Raw genomic sequence first — 7,022 nt, forward strand, 5'->3', positions numbered from 1 at the left:
CTGAATGGCCCCAGATAACTAAGCCATAGGGAAGGAAGGAAAGATTTGAATTATATATTCAAAGTGTTAAAAGAAAAAAACTGACAACCTATGGGTGTAAACCCAGTGAAAATAGCTTTAAAAATGAAGGCAAAATGCACACATGAAAGAAGAAAAGATTGATAAGGTGGGTATCAACATTAATTCTGTTTGTCAAAAAGATGTCATTAGACAAACAAAATGGCGGTCTTCTCTTCCAGTCTTGGCTACAGGAACGAGATGACGTCATAAGAAGATGCACATTTTGTGCCGCCACTGTGGCTGTCAGGACTGCCATGTCCAGAAGTCAACCTGTGGCAGATGTGGCTGCCCTGCCAAGCTAAAGAGCATAACTGGAGTGCTGAGGCTAAAAGATGAAATACCACTGGGTGAGGACAAATGAGGCACCTGAAAATTGCATATGGCAGATGCAGGCATGAGTCCCTGGAGACACAACACCTAAACCCAAGAGGGCAGCGTGGCAGCATCAGTTTACCTTAAGGATTTTCACAACTGGTAGCAGAATAAATATTCTGGTTTAGAAAAAATATTTAAAAATTAAAAATAATAAAAAAAAAGTAAAATGGCAAGCCACAAAATGAGAGGAGGTATTTGCAATACTTAACAGCTGATAAAGACCTCATAACCAGAATATATAAAGAACTCTTACAAATCAATAAGAAAAAGGCAAACAGTCTAGTAGAAAAGTAGGCAAAAGACTCAACAAGCAACTCACAAAAAAGAGGGGACCCAGGGGCGCCTGGGTGGCTCAGAGGGTTAAGCCTCTGCCTTCAGCTCAGGTCATGGTCTCAGGGTCTTGGGATCAAGCCCCGCATCAGGGTCTCTGCTCACTTGTGATCTCTCTCTCTCTGTCAAATAAATAAATTAATTAATTAATTTAAAAAAAAAAAAAAAAGAGGGTACCCAGATGCTCATCAAGCATGAGGGGCCGACCTGTGCATTGTAGCCATTTAACAGCACCCCAGGCCTTTCCCCCAGGTGACAGTAGCACCTCCTTGGTTGTGACAACCGAAAATGTCTCCGGGTACTGCCAAATGTCACCTGTTCCCAACCCATTGAGAATCACTGCTTTTAAGGCAGTCAAAATAAACACGTTTGTGGGGCACCTGGGTGGCTCAGTGGGTTAAAGCCTCTGCCTTCAGCTCAGGTCATGATCCCAGAGTCCTGGGATCGCACCCCACGTCGGGCTCTCTGCTCAGCAGGGAGCCTGCTTCCCCCTCTCTCTGCCTGCCTCTCTGCCTGCTCGTGATCTCTGTCTGTCAAATAAATAAAATCTTAAAAAAAAAAAAAAACACGTTTGTGCTATATGCAACATTTGTCAAAATCCAAACAGAGGGAGTCTGACATCTCAAATTGGAAGAGAAAACTAAACTTTGTTAGAACAAAAAGTGGCAGAAAGAGAAGTGGCAAAACTGAATAAAAAGAAAGGAAATCTCATCTCTGCAAATCTGATTTCCACAGAGTGAAGGTACAAGAGAAAATTCAACCCAAGACCGGAAGGTAGAATAGATTCTTCTGTGGCAGGGACTTCTAGTCAACCCCTTGTTAATTCTTCTCACTCTTCCTTAGGTGAAGAAGCCCAAATTTATTCTATGTAACAATGTGCCCATGAACATACTACATTTTCTAGCCCCCCTTGCAGCTGGGGTTTTCCAAAGTGACATGGACGTGAAAGCTGGTGCTGCAGCTGCCATTATATGACTGTGAGGTGACATAATGCAGCAGACATTTTATGACATAAAAATGGAAGCCAGTGCTAAAAGGTAGTTAATCACACAGAGGAACTGAAGTCCCCGATGGTCCCAGAGGGCCCCATCTCCACCCTGAACTACCTGCTTCTGGTATTCTACATACGAAAGATAAACCACTCTTTTGTTTGAGCTATGGTTTTGTGCTTTCTGTTATATGCAGTTAAATACAATTTACAGGAAAACCTGTAGGCTTAACATATACCACATCTCACACATACATGACAACTATTTTTCAAATATCTGTTCATGCTTATTTGATGAATAAACTCCAATTGATTTATAAATGGTTTTAGTTTCTTTAAAAAAATTTATCTATTTTAAAGAGTGAGAGAAGGGGGGAGGATCACAGGGAGATGGAGAGAGAATTCTAGCAAATTCCATGCTGAGTGTGGAGCCCACGTGAGGTTCTATTGCATAGCCCTGAGATCACGACCTGAGCTGAAACAAAGGGTTGAACGCTTAACAGACTGCGCCACACAGGCACCCTCAAAATGGTACTGATTTCTGATTTCATGTTAGGTCTTAGTTACTGTACATTTTCTCAATCACTGGATATTAATTTTATAATGTTAATGTTAAGGTCATATAAGGAAAATTGAAGCTCACTACAGTTTAGCTAAAAGCAGGTGATACAGAACAAAGATCCTTGGGCTGGGAAGTAAGGTGATTGGCATTCTTTTTGTTCTTTTTTTTTTTTTTTTAAAGATTTTATTTATTTATTTATTTGACAGAGGGAGTGAGCACAGGCGGACACAGTGGCAGGCAGAGGCAGAGGGAGAAGCAGGGTCCCTGCTGAGCAAGGAGCCCGATGTAGGACTCGATCCCAGGAGACTGGGATCATGACCTGAGCCAAAGGCAGCTGCTTAACCAACTGAGCCACCCCGGCGTCCCCTTTTTGTTCTTTTTAAGCAATCTGAGTTCTAATCCCGATTTGGTCAGTGATTGGGTGTGACATCTGGGCAGTTATTATACTTCTTTGGGCCTCCGTTTCCTGGTCTATAAGACTAAAATTTAGACTGGACCGTCCCTTCCAGTCTGATGATCTGTGAAATTTATAAACTGCCTCTCTGAGGGGGGAAGTTCTTATTGATCTTTGAGGCCCCCAAACCTAACACACGGTATTTGATAAAGCTTGTCGCTGAGCAGGTGAATGAGCGGAATGAGTGGCGAGTGAGGGAAAGCACCTGTTATGCCCTTAGGACACCTGAGAGTTTACATGACGTCTTTAAGGTCACATTTCCAGGACACAGAAGAACGCGATTTCATGCTCAGCGTCTGAACATGCTGTAGAAATCCGGATCCTGAGAAGGCAGAGAGAGCAATTCTTTTTCCCCACGCAGTGGAGGCAGGCTGTCAGCCCACGACCGCTGCTGCAGAATCCAAAGAAAACTGTAAATGTGAGAGCTGGGTGCTGTAAGATAAACCTAAAAATATACATCTGTACGACGTGAGAGGAAGCTAAGGTCAGAAGGACATGCGTGCATCACGGTACTAAATATAGCTGGCAGAGTGGCCTCCTTGAGTGGTGTCTCATCAAAGCTGGGACATGTAGGCACGGGGTCCTAGCCAGGCTGTGGCGCGCCAGCTGTCACGTGCTCCCGTGATCAATCACAAGAAAAAGATCCCCTGGCAACCAAACAGGCTCCAAGGACATCCACACATACAATCCTCAGTCTACTCCCAAAATAGCTTCAGACACATTTTGATGAACATCTTTTCATTCATGCTACACTTCTCACTCAATATCGAGCTTCGAAAGTCTCCCAAGTAGCGGAAGCTGTAATAGCTAATCCCCTTCTGCTGGAAACTCGAGCCCCTGCCTAGGTCACAACTTCTTAATTTAGTAGAGGCCAAGGCAAATCTGCCCTTCCCACACAGGACAGAACATGGGGCAAAGCAAAGGGATTCTTCAGGGCTTGGATCTCAACATGCAGGGTCCCTGGGTTTGGGCCATCCTGGCTGGACTTGCTCAGACAGCTGGATGTGGAGGGGCAATGTTTCATTGGTCTAGAAATGGGGGTCTAATGAAACAGTAAAAGCAAAATGGTCAAAAGCAGGTATTAAAAGCTGACTTCAGATAGAGACAACGATGCACAATATGGTCCTGGATTGGAAAAAACAATTGTTAGGAAGAACATTATATTTTTTTAATATATAAACCTTTAATCCACCTGGGCATCCCACATTTTTACATCCAGTGTGGGGCTTAAAGTTACAACCCTGAGATCAAGAATCATATACTCCAGGGCGCCTGGGTGGCTCAGTGGGTTAAGCCGCTGCCTTCCGCTCAGGTCATGATCTCAGGGTCCTGGGATCGAGTCCCGCATCGGGCTCTCTGCTCGGCAGGGAGCCTGCTTCCCTCTCTCTCTCTCTCTCTGCCTGCCTCTCCATCTACTTGTGATTTCTCTCTGTCAAATAAATAAATAAAAATCTTTAAAAAAAAAAAAAAAAAAGAATCATATACTCCATGAACTGAGCCAGCCAGGTGCCCCTGAGCAGCCCACATTTTTATTATTATTATTATTTTTTAAGATTTTATTTATTTATCTGTGAGAGAGAGAGAGAGAGAGAGAGCAAGAGCGAGCACAGGCAGAGTGGCAGGCAGAGTCAGAGGGAGAAGCAGGCTCCCTGCGGAGCAAGGAGCCCGATGTGGGACTCGATCCCAGGACGCTGGGATCATGACCTGAGCCGAAGGCAGCTGCTTAACCAACTGAGCCACCCAGGCGTCCCAGCCCACATTTTTAAAAACCGAAGCATAGGTAACATATAGTGGAGAAGGGAGTTGGGGGAAATTGGAGGGGAAGACGAACCATGAGAGACTGTGGACTCTGAAAAACCACCTGAGGGTTTTGGAGGGCAGGAGGGTGGGGGGTTGGGTGAGCCTAGTGGTGGGTATTATGGAGGGCACGTATTGCATGGAGCACTGGGTGTAGTGCATAAACAATGAATTCTGGAACACTGAAAAGAAATTTTAAAAATAAATAAAAATTTTTTAAAAAAGAAAAAAAATATAGTGTTCTATTAATTTCAGGTGCACAACATAATGATTCAACAATTCTATACATTACTCAATGCTCACCACGGTAAGTGCAGTTAGTCATCATCTGTCACCAAACAACATTTTTACAATCTTTTTTTTTTTTTAATTTTTAAAAAGATTTTATTTATTTATTTGAGATGCACAGAGTGAGAGAGACAGAAAAAGAGAGAGAGCACGAGCAGAGGGTAGAGGCAGAGGGAGAGGGACAAGCAGACTCCCCAATGAGTAAGGAGCCTGACGCAGGACTCGATCCCAGGACCCTGGAATCATGACCTGAGCCGAAGGCAGACATTTAACTGACTGAGCCACCCAGGCATCCCAACATTTTTACAATCTTATTGACTATGTTCCTTATGCTGCACTTTCCACCTCTGTGGCTTACTTATTTCATAACTGGAAGTTTGTATCTTTTTAGTCCCCTGTATCTATTTCACCATATGCCCCCACCCATGAAGCACATTATTCAGACAACTGGAGAAATCTGAGTAGGGACTATATATTAGGTAGTAATATTTTATCAATGTTAAATTTCCTGAATTTGACCATTTTGCTGTGATTACCTAAGAATGTCTCTGTACTTAAGAGATCAGTGCACTACAATTTTGGAGTAAAGCAGTGGTTCTCTACAGATAAATATGCAGTCCAAGAGTCAGAATTAGAGACAAAAAACAAAAAAACAAAACAGAGGCTCCTTCTCACACACTACCCCCCAAGCCATATCCATATGGGTATATTTGATGTTTCCAGAAAATATGCAGGTTAGAGACCTAGAAATGGAATTAGAACAAAAGGTTTAATTCTGTATTTGCTTGCCCACACCCCACATCCACTTCCAGGGAGGGATGCTCACGTCACTAACTTCATCTGCAAATAGAAACAGCTGTACGTCTTTTTTAATCTGCATACCTTTCCTTCCAACAGCTTTATTTAACATACAGTTCACCCATTTCAAGTATATAATTTGGGGTGCTTGGGTGGCTCAGTTGGTTAAGCGTCCTACTCTTGATAACAGCTCAGTATTGATCTCAGGGTCATGAGTTCAAGCCCCACACTGAATGCCTCCACACTGGGCGTGGAGCCCACTTAAAAAAAAAATGAAGTATATAATTCACTGGTTTTTGATATATTCAGACACATGTGACCATTACCTTAAGAGGAACTCTGTACAGTTTAGCTATCACTCCATATCTCTCAACCTCCCAGCCCTTAGCAGCATCAATTTGCTTTCTGTCTCTGTATATTTCTGGAAGTTCATGTGAATGGAATCCTGTAACATATGGTCTTCCCACTGGCTTCTTTCACTTAGCATAATGATTACAGGGTTCATCCATGGTGTAGCATGGATCAGTAGTTCCCTCTTTTTTGTGGATGAGTACTACTCCATTGTAGGGATATACCCCATTTTGTTTGTCCACTCATCTGGTGGTGGGCATCTGAATAATCCTAATGTAAACATTCACATGTAAGTTCTTGTGTGGATGTGTGTTTTCATTTCTCTTGGGTACATACCTGGGAGTTGAACTGTTGGGTCATAAAGTAACTTTCTATTAATTACTTGAGACCTTGACAAACTGGTTTTTGAAACAACTGTACCATTTTATTCCTACCATTAGTGTATGAGGATTCCAATTTGTCCACATCTTCACCAGCACTTGTTACTATTTCTTTTTTATTTTAGCCACCTTAGTGAGGATGAGATAGCATTTCATTGTGGTTTCGATTTTCATTTCCCTGATAACTAATGATGTCAAGCATCTTTTCATTGCTTATTTGGGCATCTGTACATTTTCACTGGAGAAATGTCTATTCAAATCCCTTACTCATTTGTTAATTGGGTTGTTTGTCTTTTATTAAGTTGGAAGAATTTTTACAGATTCTGGATATAAGTCCCTTATCAGATATGTGATTTGCAAGTATTTCCCCCCATTCTGCGGATTATCTATTCATTCTTTTTAAGATTTTATTTTTTTTTTAAGTTTTATTTTATTTTATTTATTTGACAGAGAGAGAGAGAGAAAGAGATCACAAGCAGGCAGAGAGGCAGGCAGAGGGGGAGCGGGAAGCAGGCTCCCTGCTGATCAGAAAGCCCGATGTGGGGCTCCATCCCAGGACCCTGAGATCATGACCTGAGCTGAAGGCAGAGGCTTAACCCACTGAGCCACCCAGGTGCCCCAAGATTTTATTTTAAAGTA

Source organism: Mustela erminea, chromosome 13, assembly GCF_009829155.1.
Source record: "Mustela erminea isolate mMusErm1 chromosome 13, mMusErm1.Pri, whole genome shotgun sequence".
Taxonomy (NCBI): domain Eukaryota; kingdom Metazoa; phylum Chordata; class Mammalia; order Carnivora; family Mustelidae; genus Mustela; species Mustela erminea.